The 22,029-nt window shown below is 39.3% G+C and overlaps 1 long non-coding RNA gene and 1 pseudogene across 2 annotated transcripts; one reads left to right on the forward strand and one right to left on the reverse strand.

The window, feature by feature from the left end:
* Positions 1-9,974: 9,974 nt before the first annotated feature.
* LOC144717056 (uncharacterized) lies at positions 9,975-13,436 on the forward strand. The gene is made up of 3 exons (XR_013585045.1): positions 9,975-10,023; positions 12,918-12,969; positions 13,318-13,436. It is a non-coding gene; the product is annotated as an uncharacterized LOC144717056 (long non-coding RNA).
* A 4,235-nt stretch (positions 13,437-17,671) lies between these two features.
* On the reverse strand, positions 17,672-20,676 carry LOC144714814 (UDP-glycosyltransferase 73C6-like; annotated as a pseudogene). Its single transcript, XR_013584476.1, has 2 exons — positions 20,542-20,676; positions 17,672-19,191 (listed from the first exon to the last, which is right to left on the reverse strand). The product of XR_013584476.1 is annotated as a UDP-glycosyltransferase 73C6-like (transcript).
* Between the last annotated feature and the right edge of the window lie 1,353 nt (positions 20,677-22,029).

A 22,029-nucleotide genomic window follows, 5' to 3' on the forward strand; every position in this document is an offset into this window, starting at 1 on the left:
ATTTAGTTTTGGTTTTTGTGATTGATTTGATTCACCCATGTTCTGTTATGTGAATATCTTGGAAATTGGGATAAGAGAGACAATTAGAATTCAACATGGAAAAATAAGACGGAGGAGAGAGAGAGAGAGAGAGAGAGAGAGAGAGAAAGAGAGCCACAAAGTAAAGGAGATAAAGCATGGAAGATGGCAGAAAAGTCAGTTAAGTCTGAAAAGAGGAGAGAGAAAACAAGGCTTAATAGAAAGGAGAGTTAGGAGAGAAAAATATAAGTAAAATGATAAATAGAAGAGTGGGAAGAATGTCAATAGAAGGATAACAATCTTGAGCCGCATAAGAGAGATAACTTAAGGTAGTTAGAGAGTGGAGATATATAGAGAGGCTGACATCAGAAGGGTGAGAGAAAAATGTGATATACCTAGATGAATAATTGCAAATATAAAGTTTAAGGTTTAAAAGACAATGATGAAAGGTAGAATACTGTAAGAAAATTTATTTTTCACTTATAGCGTTTTGGTTAGAGTACACAATTAATAATCAACAAGATAGATTCAAAATCATGATGCTTATGAATAAAATATAATTATATAAAACAAATAAATGACTAAAAGGTGGAATATATGAAACAACACGTATCATACCAAGAAAATAGAATTATTACATGTGGGAGAAATAGAAATATTTTAAATCTATTAGATCTATTAAATTACAAATAATGAAACCAGAATATACATCTAGGCATAAATCTATTTAATTACAAGTATATCAATAATCTAATATTATCAGATTTTACTCTGCAATATCCTGATTTTTATGGGTTTAATGAAATCTTCTCCTAAGTTAGGGATCCTTGTCAGCTATAAATATTTCTCAACTTTTTAAAATTTCAATGAAAAAAGGTTTTGTCCACAAAATGATTCAAGCACCTTAAACAAGGTAAAATAAATGGTAAATTGAAATATCAAAGAGAGAGCATATTAAGATATAAATAAATCCAAAATCTGTGAGTGATAATATTTTTATTAAATTTATATAAATAATATGATTATATAAATTATTTTTATTTTTAATAGGGAAAAAATCTGGAAGGCACTATCACAAGATGAGATCATACCAGGCAATATTCTAAAAAATAGTAATAAAATAGCTACCCAATGATAACACTACATGGAAAATAAAAAAAGATATAGGCAGGGGTGTCTCAAAAACGATAAAATTTAGGGTCATATGTAAAAGTCATGATTGACCGTGGTCTTTGCAAGCAATTAAAAAAAATGCAAACGGAGATAAAAAATGATTATCTGGAGAATAAAATCATGGAGGAGAAAATTATGAATCCCACAAAAATAGTTTATGGAAGAAACCATGTTGATACTCTTAAAGTTAATTTTTTATATTGGACTTTCCCAGATTTACATCTGCATGATCAGGTGTATTATTTATTATTCACAGAAATATAGCTTGGTCATCCAAAAGAAAATTATTTCTTGATAATTTTTTATTGAAAAAGCTAATTCAATAAATAAAAGATGAGAAATAATTGCAAGTGGAATCAGCATTGACGTGGTGCCGCTGACGGAGCATGGTCCACCGGATTGAAAGAAGGTTCACGGTTATGATTTAATTGTAGCCATTGATCCCTCTCAAAGAGGATCGGACGGTCGAGAATAATCTCGACTGAATTCCTCTTCCTACCCCGTCTCCGTCGCTGGAGATGTCACTCCGGCGACAAGAAGGCTGATATCTGCCGATTTGTCGCTAGAGATGGCGTAGGAGTTGTCCCATACTGATAAGGATGGTCAGTTGACCGTTCCTGACCTATAAAAACAATCTAAACAATCGGAAAAACTATCTTTGGCTACGGGAACTTTGAATTGATTTTCTTGAAATTAAATTTCCGGAGGAGAAGATCCTTCGTCTTCATCTCTTATCCCTTGAGTCTCTCGGTCAACAGCGGTGACAGACCTCTGACCTGAAGAGAGATTAGGAAGAGATAAGACTGGAAGAGGGAGAAGATTACTTACCTGAAGGTGGATGCAACTGATACGAGATCCGGAGCCGTCGGCGACCTCGACTTGGTGCAGAATCCGGTAAGTAACTCAAATTTTTTAAGTTAATAGTATTAGTAGAATATTAATCGAGGATTGAGGAATCATCCTCAATCCAACTCCTCAAAATTGAAATCGAAATGATTCAATTTCGAGTAAAAGCCCAACAGTAAAAAATCTCTTTTGAGGCATTTCTACAAACACCCGTCATACAATTCCTACAATTGATCCTTTTAAAAATAATTTTAAATATTTTCACCCAAATTAAAAATCTCAATAAAATAAAATAAAATCTAGGAAGATATTCTTCCTAATCTATATACATACTCTGATAAAATATCTAAAAAAATTTACTCTCGGTCCTATAAAAAATCCATAGAAATCCTTAATCTTCTTTTAGGCATTTTAATAAACAGTTTGACTTCAAGCATTGACCCTCAAAAATGTCTCCCACCAAACGACCTCTAAAAATTCTACAAAAAATTCCTAAAATCGCTAATATACATCTTATACCTGCATGAAATTTGAGGTCTAAATAAAATATAGGGAGGACTTCATTTATAAATCACTATTGAATTCTTCCTTGTTCTCTTAGACATTAAATACTTCATTCTTGTATCTCCTACTCATTGCTTGAATTCTATATCTAATAGTCAATCCCTGAGGAGACGACCTTACTCAACACTATACGTATCTGAGAAAGATTACAAGTTAAAAAAATTTATTTGATCTAAGCAAAAATAACAATGACAAAATTATTATCCCATTTTCGCCTTCGTCACATATTCATTATAGTGCATGAGTGATACTTATAATGAAGGCAATGATTACATGATCGGACTTGGTGAATTATGATGAGATCGTAATACGGAAATCACTAGTCTTTAAGCATGTGTTCTAAGCATTCTTATTCGAAGGATATTTGGAAGGACATCAAAGTATCCGGATAGAATAAAACTATATAGCTTCACTCATATGATGAGTATGGCCGGTCGCATAGCCATTAGTGTGGAGACACTAAGGATAGATAGTGGGTGCTCTTTAGTGGAAGAGTTCACTGAATGGTATTATACCGAACTGTCAATCAGGTTGATTCACGTTATGATTGTGTAAGTGGTCCTTAGACCTGAGACACCAAACATATCTTGTGGACGGACGGTTGTACTTTGACTATGGCCAACAAGTCTCTAATCATGGAATTCTAAATGGTCTTAGTTTGGGTTTATCAAGAAGTTCACAAAGACGATTGAGTGGTCAAGATGGGATTGTCCACCCTCGGTATAAGAGGTGACAGCTCAAGGAAGACAATGTGATAAAGTCCTTGGCGAAGGCAGTGAAATATCAGAGAAGAGTTCTCTGATTATTTGTGAATGCATTAGTACTAACTTGGATGACCGATTAGGGATTGACAGTTGACCATACCCTAAGTTGTGCAAGGAGCGTCAAGTGGATGAGGGATTATACGTACATGGTAACCGATGATGAACAGGTTCCATGAGTGAGTCGATATACACTCCTTTATATCTTCTAGAGCACGAGGTGTAGCTTGGCACCCCATGTGTTGGAGACTCAACCTATCAATTGGGTTAAATCGATACGACATTAATTAATATATATGTTGATGTAGTTAATTAATTTGGGAGGTCAATAAAGGTTATTGGGCCACTGGAGTCATTAACTAGACTGATACATGGGCTTGGAGGGTGACACGCAAATGGTCTTTTGGACGTCAAAACATATACTTAAGTTTTGTGGGTTTTATGAAAAATACACATTTATTATAAATAGGGGAAGGCCCTGAATGAAATTCACCATGGCCAGAATTGGTCAAGGGCCTTCCCCTTCTTCTCCACTCTCCCCACACCTTGCTCCATGCCCGATGCGATCAGAACGGTGTAACGACGACGATGGAGGTAGAACGGGGCTCATCAAGGAGAAGGAGGACATTCAACGTGCCAAAGATTGCATAGATACGTCTAGAGGCTGCACACTTAAGCAGCTCGACTCATCTCACTCTAGGAACCAAAAAATCACAAATGTGATCCCTACAAAGGTACGTTGTTTAAAAGAATTTTAATGATGCTGTTCGATTTTGCAAAAGTCTTCCGCTGCATATTGCTTTGATTTCTTCATCCACGTTAAGGTCTCTAGAACCCAACAATGTGTTGGTTGAAATAGGAAGGAGAGAGATGTGTGAAGAGATTGTCACAGTGTAGAGAGCACATGAAATGAAGGTTAAGGTGAGGATGGGTAGGGGACAATGATGGAGTGGATTGAGGATGGTAATAGATGAGGGTGATAGATGGTGAAGATGGATAAACTAAGTGTGTTGGAAATGATTCAAAGTAAGACGAAAGGCTAACCTTAGATCCCTATATTCTGCCTGGATCACGGTATCTTCTTGTTGCAGATCGACCTTCCCACTTCTCTGTTAAACCTACCCAAGCACTAGAGAGACCAAGGAACAATTGATGGACCTTCAAAACCTCACTTTCTTTCAATAAACCTCACGAGGAGGATGTAAGCTTAAATATGTTTTTTACAAAGCTTGGGGGCTCACTTTAGATCCAACTATATTGATGGATAGAGGATGAAAAGACAAAGCTGCCCTTAAAGTTTCAGCTCGATCCAAGTTCTGGATCGTCAGATACTAGAAGTTGTATGATTTCTAATTGTTGATTTAATTCAAATATTTCTCTCTCCTCATCCTTGTCAGCATCATCACATCATTTGGTTAGGGTTTTGTCTCTTCTGAGCATTAAACACGACGATTGGCTGACATTCATCTTCGTCTTCCGCGATCAACGGCTCTCGTCGTGCCATGTGTTGCCCTGGGAAAAAGACAAAAAAGGAATAATGATATTTTATTATTTAAATATATTGTTTAATAGCTTTTGTCACACGTGACATCAGCACGTGCCACATTAGGGATTTCCCCTTCAAAATCAATAGAAATCTGACATGTATGCACCACGTGTACACGTGGCGCTCTATGATGCTGCCACATCGTACGGCCATCATTGTTGACAATTCCAAGGAAATAAATAATAATATTTAAATTATCTCTTTCTTGGGCCACGAAACACATGTATTGCTTAAAAAATAGCTCTGTAGATTGGTCCACGTCACATGGGCCATGAAAAGTAAAAAAAAACCCAAAATAAATTCTAAAATTTGTATAAATAAATTAAATTCCCAAAAAATAAAAATAAATATATATTCAACTTCAAAAAATTATATATTCCCAAATTTAATGTTGAAAAATTCCAAAAAATCGTATTCTGACTCAAAAATTGTCTTCTTTCAGAATATGTTGTAAGAAAAATATCACAAAATACATAAAAATTTATAAAATTAAGAATATCATTCTATAAATGAATTTAATAATTTTAAGCTTGATAAAATGCATATATGATTAATTCAATGCAAATAAACATGTAATTATGGTCATATTAAGCTACTAAAAATACATGCTATCAATAGTGATATTCTCTAAAGATATTTTCGTGTGGTTCTTAATTGTTCGTTGAATTGGAATATTCATGATAACATGCAAATAAGAGCTAATAAAGTGCTAATTTCATCATAGTATTGGGCTTTTAATGCTTAAAAACATTAATTTTGATTGCATGTTATCATAATTTTAGGTTAAAACAAGAATTTTCTTAAATTTCAAGCTAAACAATACTTTGAAAAAATAATTAGGTCAATTTATACATTTTAAACGTTTTAAAATGATTTTATAAGAAAATAAATGTTTTAATTGACCTATATACATAAAAGAAATTAATAAACATTTTTTGCAATTTATTCCAGTCAATTTTGAATTAAAATTTTTTAATCAAAACTGGCCCTTATTGGGCCAGTTTTAGCGCTCAATGGGTTGTTAAATGGCGCAGGGTGTATGAGACTATGGTAGACCAATCCGAAGGCATGTTTGTGGCTTCGGTGCGTGACACGTACATACGCAACACTGTGCATGTCGTCGCACACCACATGCAGCCTCGCGTGGACCTATCCCGTGCGACTTAACTCACTGCGTGCGGCATAATGAGTTAAGCTCGTAATCTAAAGGTAAATCTACATGTAGTAATTTGATTGCACATCTCAAGCTAAACCGTGAATGCTCGTTCGTTTAAATCACATGCACGTAGCACTGTGCGTACGAAGGACAACCTGTAAATGATACCACGCAGACCAATCATGTTGCAGCGTGCAGTCGGTGTACAACGCACAGAAGACAGGAGTCGTTACGGAATCGAAAGAACTTATTCTTCCGATTCCACGGCGATAAAAGGGGAAAAAGGAAAATTGAGCAAACATCTTGATTTTTAAGCTTGAGGATGATCGCCTAGCCTCCTCGAAGTCACAAGAACGCCTAGGTGCATTTTGGAGGTCAATTTGGACCATAATTTTTCAGATCCGTTGCCGCATTCTTCCCCAAATTCAAGCTAAAAGTCATGGAAATCAGGGCGTTCGTTGTGAGGAATTTGCTCAAATCGATTGACTGATTATCCCTGGTACTTCTAGGCTTCTATTAACTTCACTTTGCATTCAATTTTGTGTTCAATTTTGGCATATTCGTAGTTTAGATTACATGCCAAAGTTCTGATGCATTTCCTAGTTAATTGTGTTATTCTTGAATTTCCTTTTTTTAATATTTTAACATTCGTTAATATAGATTTAATCATTCTGAATCCAAACAGATCTTTAATTACTCACATCAGTTTCAAATTCCTTTAATTAGCAGATCGTGATCACGATCTGCCAATTCACGGTAATTGTTAATCCTGAAAGAAAAAACTCTTAATTCGATTTCTTAATCCTCAAATTTACATTCTGTTAGAAGTGAGTGGCATTCTGCAATAGAAGTCAAATGTATTTGGATTGAAATTAAATATCCGACAACTCGATTAGTTTTCAGTGGTAGGGATTAGCAAAGCATAGCCATGATCTGCTAATTCAGGGTATATCTCCAATTTTGAAATGAATTAGGTAAAATGCAAAACATCATAAAATTTCAACTTATGGCTTTCAATTCGTGAGAAGTATGCTTAGTTTTTACAAAATAAATTTAATAAGTCAATTGGAATTTACTAAAATTGCCTTTGGGTAGAATAATTGGGTAAAAATTCTGAGAACCTAAGATCCAATCAACACAGTCAATCTAATTAGAAGATTATTTAGCAATTCTTACCAAGAATTACTAACTAATCATAAATCCGATGCTTTTTGATAAAATAATTTAGAAATTGAGCCTCTATTAATTGAGTTACCTTTTTTGAGTTAAAAAAAGGTATAAGGTTGAATAAATCTTACAAGCGTTGTTTTCATTTGGGTAAAAAGGATGTCATCTTAACCAAAATTATAATTCTAAACCCAACGTTGATAAAAAATTGAATTTTCCCTATTGCCTCCCTAGGGTTCGACCTCTTACTTAAACACTAAGGGATAAATAAATATTATTGATTAAGTTCAAAAAATCCTTAAATAACGACATATATACACACACTTTTTGAAGTTATCATTTGGCCATGTTGCCGTGGAGGCAACAAGGCTGACTTTTTTTTTCCGACTTAGGGATTGGTTTGAACACTTATTTGAATGATGAATACTATGCAGGTGTTTTCTATTATAATTTTATTTTTATTAAAAAATTTGCATTAAATAATGTTTAATTGTTGCGGAATTAATGAATTCCATAACAGAAATATGGAAAATACAGGAAATTATTCTCCATATAATCAGGGAAATTATTCTTCTGATTACACCACTACATCAACATCAAGTTTCCCTGATTATTACAATAATTTTAAATCACATGCTCCTCTTAATTCTCAATTCTCAAATTTGTATTGTAATCCTTATTATGATCACATCGACGGTGCCATGAGTGAATTTCAAGGGAGCAGACAGGGGATTATCAATAGTCAATACTACTCAGGAAATTTTATTTTATATGATCAATTTTCTAGTAATTCTTCTAATTTTCATCCTATTCCTCCTAATTTTCATGATAATCATCCTACTTCTAGGAAGGTGAATGGATTTCAAGAAAATGACTGTGAGAATTCTAGAATTTCTAAAGTATATAATTCCTATGAATCCCTATCTTCAAATTATTATTCTCCTTCTACTTTTGATCCTGGTGATAAAACTTTGTTTGAATTGATGATTGAAAAAAACATGCAAAGTACTTCAAATATCACACATTTTTCTGACAAGTATGACGCATATGCATATGGTGAACTGTGTGATAAAAACTTGTTTGATTTGATGATTGAGAAAAACATGCAAGGTGCTTCAACTATCACTGATTATTCTGAGAATGTTAATCCATATGTCTATGGTAATTATGAATCTTCAAATGCTGTTTCATCTTATTCTCATGATTAAACTAACCAAAGTTTGTTGGATTTGATTGATGAAAACAAACTATGAGAGGACTATATAAGATTGCAGGAAAATGAAAAGGCTTGGGAAGAAGAGAAGAAGCTCATTATGATGCATATCGACATGCTTAAATCAACACAAATCAGTAAGAGCTATGAGTTTTCAGAGGATTCAGCCCAACCGCAATCTATACAACCGGCTGATGAAAGGGAAGATCAATCTTCACTTAAATTTCCTTCTAGTTTTCAAATTTCTAATTCATCATCTTCATACAATGAAAATGATTATATTCATGAACCTGAACCTAGAGAGGTACCATTTAATTTCATTAATGAAGTTCATGAATATAAAATCAGAGATAATGATATCATGCATGATAGGGATGCAAATGAAGTAGAGGAAGAATCATTTTCTGATTTGGTCAATGATTTCAAATAATTGATTAATGGAAATGAGAATAAAAATAAGAATGACTTAGTAATTGAAAAATTTTAGATATTGAGGATTATGTTCCACCAATCCCTTTTCCACAAGCACTTTATTCTAGAGTTCCAAGGAGACAAGTTGATTTTATTATGGAGGATAAAGGTCAAATAATGGAGTTGGATGAAATTCTTATCGATATGCATATGAGATTTTAAGATTGTGGAAGAATTTTTGAGGATGAATATGAACAATTGCTTGAAAAAGATTTAATTGAGGATAAAAAGGAGTTATATGCGAATGAAAATATGAGTATATGTGATTATGATGATGAGCAAGAAAGGGATTTCATTCATGATATTTAAGTAGTTGAAAAAATATTGTTTGATGATTTACCTTTGACATCCATGAATGAGCATTTAAATGTTACATACATGCCTCTTCATGTCATATCTTTAGAAAAGAAAATAACTAGAAAAGTAGATGTTATGCCACATTCAACTAAATTCTCCTATACTGATTGGCATAATCATCTATTGAATAATGAGAAAGTGAGTCTTCAAGTTCAATATGTTCAAGTAATCATACTTGATAAATTTGTAATTTTGTATTTTCTTTTAAAAAAGATTTTCTTTTCAGATTGGCATGATCATTTCATGGAAAACAAAAGTCTCTCTGATATGATCATTGAATATAATATCCCATCAAAATCGCTTGATATATCATTTCAGGAAAATATTTTCAAATATCTTTTTAGGGGATCATATAGGTATTTCATGAATTATTTTATTTGGGTTATATCAAAATTTTATTGCATTGGTATCCATATGCTGAAAATTTGACTCTTTATCAAAATTATATGGAGTTACCGAAGCATGAACACCACCATGAAATACAAATACATCCATATGGGAATAGAAGTACTTGTAATAGTATAGAAGTATCATTACTTTCAGCATAAGATCTAGTTTTTAGTTGGCATGCTCTTTAGTTTGCTATTCATAAATTTCTTTTTTCAAAAAAAAAAAGAGCCAAGTTAGGCATAACTTTAGCTTTTGTTTTCTTTATTGGAATTAAATAAGGAAGAGGGAAAATATTTTAAATTGCAAGGTGGAAGAATATCCCTACACCCAAGCAAGGTGGAAGAACATCCGTACACAAAAGGTTTACTTTCATGAATTTCTATTTTTGAATTTTTATGTTTTCTGCATTAAGCATGTAGTTTTATTCTTTAGGGACACCCCTGAACAAACATAAGTGGGGGGTAGAGGTCATTGGAGTATATTTTCTACGTCACTTAAGAATTTTGCATAAATAAGTAAAAACTTCACCTTGCTATGCCATAGGAATAACTGAGATCGACAAACTGAGATGATCCTTCAATTTTTGCTGAATGATAGATTGAGTAACCTTATTGTGCCATCGAATACTATTATAAGAGTAGCTCTGTAGGCGAGTCCCTTTGGGGTTAAAACTCAACATAGCTTAGAGAATTTTCTATTTTTAGTCTGAAATTCTTTCCCCTACCCCATCGTTCTTCGACCATGGGAGTAGCCTATAACCAATGGTGAAGGTTAAGGGTATTATCACTCCAATTCTACTTGACACCATGTGAAAGAACCCAAAAAAATAGTGAAATAAGCTGCACCACGACATACCCAATAAGTGGCATCAGCCACAAATAAGCGATCTGCACAAAGGTTGTTAGCAGCAGTTAGGTATTAAGTACACTATACACAATAAGTGGGTTAAACCACATACGATGATAAGCCCGATCTATTTTTACATATTTCTTGCACACGGACGCTAGATAGAAGGAGTCCTGATGTAACACGGTAACGCCGGGATCGACGGCTCGTATTACGTCACAGTATGATGCACGATCCGGGTCGACTCCAAGTGACCCGCGGAGTCTCACGATCGAGCACGACGTGAGGGGCACTTGACGGCCTGGCGGAGTTCACCCACGACGACAGGGTTTGAACGTCAATCTCAAGGGAGATTCCTACCCCTCGACAGTGGTGGCTAACCTAGGCGAATCACACGAAGATTGGCGGCAACAGAAAGCGACAGCGAGGGACGGCACTATAAGAAATAATGATACTGGAAAATTTAGGGGAAAGGAGTCGAGCTAGGAACCTGGTGATAATTCTTAACAGATCCCGATCGGGAACACTCCGGAAATCCTCACGAACGAACGGGCTGGCGCTTGAACACCACCAGTGTGCTGATGGACCACCGATGACGAGTGGGAGGTCTTCGCAAGGGTGGAGAAACCGTCAGAAGAGACGCCGGAATTGGCGAGAAGGAGACCCCTCAGTGGCGTAGGGATCTCAGGTCGGCGCCGGTCTGCGGGCGGGACTGGAGATCGATGGCACCGGCAAGGAGTTCCGACCAGGCCGAGAAGTGACAGCTCTAGCCGGACGTGAACCGTCAGCGGAGGCGCCGGAATCGGCGACGGGGAGAACTCCAGACGGGGGAGGGGGGGGGTCCGCCTTGGATCGACAAGGATTGGGAGAAGACCGTTGGAGGAGATGCTGGAATCGGCGAGGGGAGTACTCTCGACGGCGGAGCGGCCCCTGCTCGATGTCGTGCTTCTGGCAAGGCCGTGGTCGAGAGACGTCGGTGAGGAGGTCGCGATCAGGCGGGGAGAAGCAGCCCTGGTCCAGAGAACCGTCGGAGGGGTGCAGATACCGGCGAGGAGGAGTGATTTCGACGGCGGAGCGGCCTCCGCTCGATGTTGATCTGATGTAGGGATCGGTGTTCGAGCGAGACCGACGAGTGGACCACGATCAGACGGAGGAGAAGCAACTCTAGCCGGGAGGAAACCGTCTGAAAGATCACCGGAATCGGATGGGAGATGGTCCTTGGCAGAGGAGCAAGATCCAGATCAAGTTTCAGCAGAGAAGGTGAACGGCCACAGTGGTGCAAGGACGAGGAAGAGCACTTTCTAAAATTGGACGTAAAAAAAAGAACATAACAAGACAGCGGTTGTTTTTCTCAAAAACTCTCCTTTGCCCTTGCGCATGCCTTCCCCTTATAATGGGGGGGGGGGGGGGGCAGGGGGGCCAAGAGGCCATACAGAGAGGAGGGGTCCATCGCGTGACGTGGCCCTCCTCTTTACACATGACGAAAGAGAACAAGACGAAAAGGGACGGACGAGGCCTAACACACGGCCCGATCCGAATGTTTATCACGAATAAGCAAATAATTAAATAATAAAAGACTTACTTCGAATACTTGAATTCGGGGTCGCGTGCGTCGGCACGAGCGGCTCGGAGGGGTCGAACGCGTCCCGTGGCGGTGTGGTCGCGATGGTCTCCCATCAAGTCCAGTTTAAACCCTAAATACAAGCACCAAAGGATAAGGGCGAAAAATCATGTAAAAAGAAGGATTGTTCTATTTTGTTTTACTCTTTAGGAATTGGGATTCAATGACTATTGTTGAGAAAAATGAGGACCCTTAATGAGCTACTTAATAATTTCCTTATAAGGTCTGTTCTTTATAAGAACAATTCACATGGCACTTGAAGGGGAAACTTAAACTACCCGATATTATGATGCTGCGAGGGAAATTTGGAATTGTCTCACCGCTGATGTCTCAGTTATTGCTAAGGGACTAGCAATAGGTAAAGTGGGGGGTTATGATAATATGCAAAGAAGAGCTAATAAAATGCTAATTTCATCATATTTTTGGGTTTCTAATGCTTAAAAAACATTAATTTTTAATGCATGTTATCATGATTTTAGGTTAAAATAAGAATTTTCTTAAATTTAAAGTCAAATGACACTTTGGAAAAATAATTAGGTCAATTTATACATTTTAAATGTTTTTAAAATGATGTTGATAAGAAAATAAATGTTTTAATTGACCTATTTCTAAAAATAAAAAGCAATTAAACAATAAAAGGGATTTTAGAAATTGATAAAGTAGTTTTTAGTCATTCATAAACGTTTCTTATGATTTATTTCAATTATTTTTGTATAAAAGTATTTTATTTTATCGAAACTGGCTCTTATTGGGTCAGTTTAAGCGCTAATCTTGTGCTCAATGCGCAGGGAACACACTAAGAAGAGCGCGGGCCAATCAAAGGCTGCATTAGCGCCTTCGGTGCGTGAAATGCACGTACGCAACTACATGCGTGTCGCAAACCACATGCAGCATCGCGTGGACCAATCCTGTGCGACTTAACTCGCTGCGTGCTACGCAGTGGGATAAGTCGCACAAAGCTTGCGTGGACCAATGAGATGGCAAATCGCCATGGTCCACGCAAGCCACGCTTGTGCAAAGCACAGGTACACATGGCGCCGTGTGTACGAGGGGTGAGGTGTGCGTGGCACCAAGTGTACAACGCGCAAAAGATAGAAGTAGAAATGGAATCAGAAGGACTTGTTCTTTCGATTCTGCAGCCATAAAAGGGGGAAAAGTAAAATTGAGCGGTTGTTCTTCATTTTTTAGGTCGAGGAGAATATGCCTGGCTTTCTCGAAGACTCAAGGAAAGGCTCGGAGTGGATTTAAAGCCTTAATTTGGAGAGAAATTCGACGATCTGGTGCCATGATTATTCCCCAAATTCAAGCATAAAATCATGGAAATTTGATTGCTCGTGTGATTCTTCTCAAGTTAGCTCTTAAATCATTTTGCGCTTGATTTTTATGTTTAATTTTAGCAATTTTCCTAGTTCAATTTACATGCAAATTTTGTTGATGAATTTCTGATTTTCATTTTATTCATTCTCGAACAGTTCTTACTTTCGGATCGTTTAATCTTTAGTAGTCCAAGTTAAGTAGCTTTGAATCCAAATTGACTGTTAATTCACCCACATTTGATCTCAATTATCTTAATTGGAAAATCGTGTTCACGGTTTGCCAATATATGATAGCTCTTAATTTCAAAAAACAAAAAAAAGAAAACTCTGAGTTCAATCCGTTAAATTGGGGTCCACCTTGTTAAGAAATGATTAGCATGGCATTATAGTTAAGCTCAATTTGTCCACCACCGTATCAGATCAGATCCCCCCAAATCAACGAATCATCGCCACGATTTGTGAGCTAGGGGCATGTTTGAAAATTCAAAATAACTGGGGGTAAAACTGTAAAATGCCATAAACAGTTTCTTATGATTCCTTATCCGTGAGAACAGTGACTAGATTTTACAAAACAATTCCAACAAATCAATTGGAATTTAATAAAACGTCCGCAACCAATCACAATTCACCAAATAACCCATAAACACAATTCAAATTGAATCATGTTTTGGGCAAAATAAACTAGGAATACCAGTGGTAAATGTTGTTTGGGATTCAATGATTAAAACAGTTAAGTGAAAAGTGATACTAATATTCTGAAGCCTCAATTCAAAGAGACATATAATCAGTCTAGTTAGGGAATTATTTACCTATTCTTGACAATAATTGTTAACTAATCATAAATCTGACTCTTGTTGATAATAAAAACTTAGAAATTAAATATCTGATTAATTGAGATAATTAGAATTGAAAAAGTTAGAAGGATAGTTAAAATTTAATCGCCGCTTCTGTCACCTGAGCAAAAAAATTATATCTCAAATCTAGAGTGCTAATCCCTAATTCAATAAAAACTGAAATCTAGAGTGCTAATCCCTAATTCAATAATCCCTAATTTCCCTATCACCTCCCTAGGGTACGACCCCTTACTTAAGCACTAAGGAATAAATAAATTTTATTGATTAAATTCAAAAACCCTTAAAGAACGACATATTCACACATACTTTTCAAACTTATCAATTCAGAATACATGTGATGTCGAACGCCATCGATGGTGTTGTCCGACAGGTAAATTCACTAAGTGAATGTAACTACGTGAAGCGAATGTCCTAGGTGAAATGTACATGCAGGGCCGACGAGTGGGGGTTGACTGAGTTCTGAGCTCCGGAGCAGGCGGCCGATGACGATGATGGTGACCTTCTGACTCTCATCGGACTGAGGATGATGACTACGACGCCGAATGGAATAGTTCCATAGGGGCTCGCACATAACGGGTGGGCTCAGCCCGTACCTAGGAAGACGCTCAAATTGTAGTTTTGTACCGGAAGATGTAATTAAACTGAAGAGCAAGGGGACGGCGTACCTCATCGGTGGCGGCGCTCATCGTCGATGTCTTCGTCGGGCACAAACTGGTGTGAACAGGAACGGAGAAGAAATGCCGTGGAGGGGCCTCGAGTAGCTCGATAGGCGAAGAAGTCACGGCACTGGAGCGGGTCGTAGGAGGTTGCAGGTGAAGATGATAAGAGATGACGAGGGCCTCAAGTCGGCTCAAGCGATAGGCTGAACTCGACAGGCGCACCCAAGGGGAGGACTAGCGCAAGTGGAGATGGGCAGCAAATGCAAATAGCGGCGGTACAAGACACAAGGGTGTGGTCGGACTTAGGTTGGCAAGGGTGTATCCCAACAGGGAAGCACAACCTTCAAATCCACCAGCACGGGAGTGGCAGGGCAGGCAAGCTAACGGTCAGTGTTGATACCAAGGCAGCAGCGGTTCAACTCGAAGTCTCGGGGTGGCCTCCATAGCGCAGTTTCAACCGGGAGACCTTCTACAACGAGCCCTTCAGGTGCGGCGAGAAGAATGATCTTCAGGCGCGGCAGAAATACTGCTTTCCAACTGGGAGACCTTCAGGCGCGGGGGGAAGAATGGTCTCCAAGCGCAGCAGAAATATTGATCTCTAACTGAGGGACCTTCCGGCGTGGCGGGAAGAATGGTCTCCGAGCGCGGCAGAAATATTGACCTCTAGGGACCTTCAGGCATGGTGGGAATAATGATCTTCAACTGGGAGACAGGCACAACAGGAATAATGATCTTTCAGGCACGGTCGTCAAGCATAGCGGGAGCTGTTTGGTGCGACGGATGTGGCGATACGTAAGAATCCCGCGCAATCAATGCCAAGAGTTCTGGTTATGCGTCGTGGCAAGGTTTTGGTGATCCTCTGGGTCTGAAAATCTTGATTGACCGCGACGTCGGGGGGAAAAGGAGGCAGATGGACGTCGCAATATCACACTGCCAATGCGCATGCATGAAGAATCGTATCCCTGAGGATGAGTGTCACTGTGGTCCACTCAAGGGCATCGAGATTGTGATTCAAGCTATCACCACAGGACGAAACGACGGATTCAGTGAAGGCACACGAAAAAGTTCCACCCTTGAGGTCAACCAGGAATAGTCCGCGTATGCAGATCGTCGACGCCCACAGATGCGTTATATCACGGTGCCTCCCTGTCTGCTCTCTCTCTTCCCTCTTCTTTTCTTCTCCTTCTTCTTCCTCTTCTCCTCTCCTTTCTTCTTCCTCTCTTGGTGTGAGATCTGGGCGGCAGTAACTGCAACACAACAATTTCCAGATCAAAACAAGGACGTGGTCCCATCATGGCCTTATATAGGGCCATGATGGGCCCTTACAAGGAGTCCTGAAAAGGGGCCCACTAAGAGATCCCCCCAACCATTTACAACAAAATAAAAACAACATTAAATAAAATGACGTGAAAATAAAACGGTACGACTGGATACGAAAACACGATGACACGGACGCATCATGACGAATAGGGTGGATTCATCATGACAAACACAAAACCAAAATTAGACAAACAAAAACAGATAATTAAAATGTGAACATGTGCACGGACGTGCTCTACCTGGGGTATTTACACCCGGGCGTCTTCACGGATGCTTTGGCATGCCGGTCGGGCTGGACATGGACCGGCGGTGATGCTGATGACGTCGAAGACGACTCCGATGATGTTTTGTCGATGTCGTTTGGCGCACTCCATCAACATGTTTCAAGACTAGTGATTGTAGTATTATGAGCTCATCTTTACTCACTTAGTCATTGGATGTATTCATGGACTTCAATTATAAAAATCAAATGTGCATTACAATGAATATATTATATTACAAAATATTAACCGAGATGTGTAATGTCTGATTGGTTTGCATGCCACATAAATTTCCAATGTATTATCCATCCATTGAACCTTCTCTCATTTTCCCACTCCATCAATAATCCTTTTACCTTTCCATCAGCTATTAGTTTAATACATTTACACTAGTATAGATATATATATTCCTTTCTCTAGCAATCAATCTTCTTGTCTCATCATCCACCATACCCCTTTATCATTATCCCTTTCTTACCATATTCATCAACATCCTCATACATTTCCATTTAATAAAAAATATATTAATATACATATCATTTATAATTTTCTATTACAATCTTATCACTTCATCATGGATTATTTGTCCATGGCAGTGGATATACTAGAGAAAGTGTTCTCTGATGTAATTTTAATGCACTAATCCACAGTAGGGGATGGATTCGGGTTTCATATTGGGGCATAACCTAAGTCAATTCTTGGAGTGTCACAGATGATCATTGAAAGGATCGATGAAATAGTTGATGAACTTCTTTTTATATTCTAGAGTACATAGTGTAGCTTGAAACCTACCATGTTGGTAATATGATTTATCGATTTAATTAAATCAATGCATAGTTAATAGTTTTGAACATAAGAGGAAAGAGTTAGGAGGACTATAATCCATATGTATTTTTATCAAATTATGTTATCATAACATTGTTGTTATTCAAAGGAGTGGTTTCCACAATTAAAGAGAAATGCGCGAATGAATGTGGTGTGCGCGGAAGAGATAAAGAGATATAGAGAGGAAAAAACATGAGCAGCACACGCAAAACAAAAGTCGGTCACTTTTTCTCATCCGGTTAACACTGTTGACTATTGAGAGGGAAGGACAAAAACATATCACGTTATGTATTCAATTAATATCTTCATTGAAGTGAAAAATGTTCCACTATCCAGCGTTGAAATAAATAAACCAAATGTTACCGGATGATAAGCACCATTGATACAGAACCACAATCCAGCAAGAAGTTATCCAACTTATCTTTAACTCTGGGAATGGGGGTCATTGTGGACTTGGGGCCCCTTGGTAGCCTGACAAATATCCATCAGAAATTCAGTCAACCCCAAATCTGACGAACCGCCATCAGAGACCGCCGCCATGGCCATCTTCCCCAAGTCCTCAGCCCTCTTCTTCACTGTTCTTCCCTTCTCTCCAGAACCCATCAACTCTTTCACTAACCTGCAGATCTCACCACGCTGGACCAACTCACCATGGCCAGAACTAACCCGTATCCCAGCGCCAAGCTCACTCACCACCAACCTTGCATTCAAAGTCTGTTCTGCAATCAGCGGCCAAGCTAGAGTAGGCACACCGGCCGACAAGCTCTCCAACACCGAGTTCCATCCACAGTGGCTAAGGAAGCCCCCAGTCGACCTCTGCGGCACCCACCCATGAATAACAAGCCCCCGAGCAGGCCGCGCCATCTCCGCCGTCCTCGTCACCAGGATAAAATCGTGGGCGCTCATCTCCAACGCCTGCAACAACTCCTCCATCTGCTCCAGAGAGACGCGCATGGGTCCCAAACGAAACGTACAACACCGATCTCGGCATCCGCCCTTCAAGCCAATCCAAGCAAGCATCGGAGATGGCGGTGTTTGGATGGCGATAGAGGCATAGTGGCCCCCCCAACCCCATTCGCGTGTGGCGAGTCTCGTACAAAGCTTTCAAGTTAGGCGCAAAATCTTGCTCTAGAGCTTGGAAACTGTTGACGAGGACGCCCCAGCTCTCTGACTCTGCTTCCCCGTTCTTCAACGTCAGAGGACGCATCGGGTTTTCGTTGTAGAGCATGTTGGGTACATCAGCGGGCGAGAGGACGTAGTTCCGAGGGGGTTCCCGGTACGTGGAAGCTCTCTTCGCCGGCTGCAATGGCGGCAAGGTGCGGTCTCGTGGCAGGGAGGTAATTGCAAAGGAGCAGAGCGAAGACGCCAAAGCCGTGGAAGACGACGCGAGGGATGTTGAAGCGACGGCATTCGTGGAGAGTCCAGCCGAGGAAGAAGTCGGAAATGACGCAGTGAGGGAGGGAGTTTGACTTGGAGAGATCGTGTAAGAGGTTGCCGAAAGGGTCGCGGAGAGACTCGGCGGCTTGGAGGAAGAGAGGGAATTGGTCGTTGTGGGGGAGATGGTCTGTGGACTCGCGGTCGAAGGGGAGAGAGGGGTGACGGGGGAAGGGGAGGACCGCGAGGTTGATGTCGGAGAGGGGATGAGATGGAAGAGACAGGCGGATGAAGGCGGAGTTGAGAGGTGTGGTTACGACGGTGACGGCCGCGCCATGGGCCGAGATAGCGGTGGAGAGGTGAAGGAGCGGGATGGTATGGCCCTTGGCCATCAGCGGGAAGATCATGATACTAACACGCGTTCTTTTTTCTGAAGTATCCATAGCTCTCTATCCTGCAGCAGTGTATCCATATTTAGGACGTGGAGTTTGAAGCCTTTTCGGTAGAATACAAGAGAGAGAAAGTATTCAGATTCTGCTACGGGTCAGCAATTGTCCGATTATAATGATGATGAGAATGACATCGACGGACAACGTAGATGGGTTCCTCCCTGTTGAGGACGACAAAGGGACGCAGATAGGAGACGATGACGATGAGTTTATAATTTATTTGAAATAATCATATTTTTATTCACAAGTTCATGGAAATTTGGAGAAAAATTCCAAACCCTAATAATAAGACATCACTAGTGGATTGGGCACAATCTTCCTCATTCAAAACTAAGACATCACTAGTGGATTACTTGCACCGACAGTAGATGATAAGAAACGTTACAACTGGGGCTGAGAAGACACTCTCTGCCCCATATGGATGAGGAAGTAGGTGATGATAAGGAGTTCTACTCGCCATCACCGCTTCAGAACGTGGTTTGGACGCCACATCAGCAAAACAGGGTCCAGAGAATCAGAGTCACTATTATGGTACCAATAGGGACTTTAATAAAGAGTAGCTACTAATAAATGAACACGTTCCCCATATACACGTTAGAGAATTAGATATAGGATTCAATATAAGTTTAAACATAGTATAGGATTAAATATAGATAGGAATACACATAGATAGGATTGCACATAGATAGGAATACGCATAGATAGGCCTCACATTTATCCCTTAAATGTGAGGTGAGCTAACTATATACGTTATAACCAACGGCTCTTATTTGTTATAAACTAATCGTTATAACTTGTTATAATGGCTACGATTATAACAAACTAACTATATACGTTATAACCATAATCATATACAATAAAAATACGAACCAACGATTAATGTAATTCTTGCGGATTAAACAACGATCTACCACATTGAGTCTTGCCCGTGTCTCAATCTTCTTTCCTCTCTTCACGTTCAAGAACCATGGATCGCCTCAACAGGTGATTGATAGACTGAATTTTCAGGTGAGCTATTACTGTTCGAAATCAATCCAACGAAGATACATAAACTCTAAATCATCATAGAAATCACGAATAAGCACCTAGTAGTGGGAGAAGGGTTGATCCACGGGTAGAAACTGGACTTGACCATTGAGAACAAATTTGATGCAGAAATATTGATCTTAAGGCTCACAAGAATATTCATGAACTATAAAATGCGAAAGGAATGGACAATCAAAGATGTTCCAATTGCCCGGGATGAGAGTAAGGAGAGACGATGGATACGATGGAATATATATCTGTTTATCTACTCATCTAAAATCTAATAATTGTATATCAACGGTTGAAGGGATAGACAATGCAAAACTAACCTGGTTGCCAATTAAAACTCGACGGGGTCGATGCTGGATCTCAACTTCCCAACAATTTGTCTCTGCAGAAAACCCTTGATTCAAGCTGCAATATTTTTTCCTTCTGAACGACAGTTCAAGAAATTCCTCTTCGCAAAGTAAGTTAAGGATCTCTTCTCTCGATACATTAAAGAGCCCATACTAGAGTAAATGTACGGTTTTACTCGGGGTAAGTCTGAACAGCTTTTTTACATTTCTAAGGTAGTTTAAAGTCATAAATCTAATGATACGGACAGAAGTAAGATGCAGTCTATCTCAGAACGCTGCCTAGATCGTCAGATGTAGAACCCTGGAGCAAGAGAAACTAGGCCGTTGGATCTTTATCACTCCCTCGAATCCGAGTCGCTGACGATCGTCGCGTAAGTTTTTACATCAAATGCTCCACTGCCACGAAAGATTCTAGGCGGAATCTCCTGCGGCGATCGATCGGCGCTGGTACTTAATGCAAAAAAAAGACAAAATTTTCTATGTCCACGAAACATTGCCATTTCTGAGTCGTATCTATGTATTTAATGCGCCTTATCCCTAAGTTCCGTCGATTGATCACTGCATGCCACGTTTTGCACTCAACTTTGTCCCCGTAAAAATCAGGATCGCACAAGAATGGACCAATCAATTGATCTTTGTTCGCTGGCCTATTTCAACGCCTGAAATCGCACCACGTTTCCCAATCATAAAAACACACGAATCAATAAAAGTTAATGCAAAGTCCTCCGCATATTTCATATATATTTCGACGTAAAATATTATTTTTTTGGAAATTCAATTAAAACTCTTTAAATTCTAGAATAAAATTTAGGATCCATTTAACAAAATAGTTTTATTTACTTATCTTAAAATAGTATCTCTATTAACTATAAAGCAAATTAGTGTACCCTTCTGGCCTCTGATTGGCTGAGAAAATAGTGGGAGAGACGAGAGAGAGAGAGATTGAGAGAGGAAGAGAGAGTGAGAGAGAAGAGAGAGATTGAGAGCGCGTCACGCGCCCCCTTTCCCGGCCTCCCGTGTTGGAATTCCTCCATTAAAGTGGGCTACAACCGTTGTTTTCTTAACGGTTGCCACCTTTGGTATACCGGCGGTTGCAAGCCCTTGATGGAGGGGCTTGCAACTGCCACCCTTTCGAATCCCATTGGGATTCTTTTTAAGGAGTTTTCGGGTCCCCTTGGTCCACCGTCGAGAGGAGTCCCCAAGGTGCCATCGTCCTCGAGGAAGAAGCTCCTCGGTGAAGGATCAAGAAGGACCCTCCACCCTCAAGAAAAAGCCAAAGGAGACTCAAATGGAAGGTACGTTTTTGTTTTTGATCTATCAAGTGGTATCAGAGCATGATAGGTCGACGAAAATCGATCACTCTGAGTGATGATCTTCATCGTTTTGGATCTCCATAATCCGTTTCCGCATTGAGTTTTTGCAGCTTTCGTTTCGTTTTTTTTTTTTTTGGGAAGAGGAAGG

The sequence above is a fragment of the Wolffia australiana genome, chromosome 1 (genome assembly GCF_029677425.1).
Source record: "Wolffia australiana isolate 7733 chromosome 1, ASM2967742v1".
In the NCBI taxonomy this organism is placed as follows: domain Eukaryota; kingdom Viridiplantae; phylum Streptophyta; class Magnoliopsida; order Alismatales; family Araceae; genus Wolffia; species Wolffia australiana.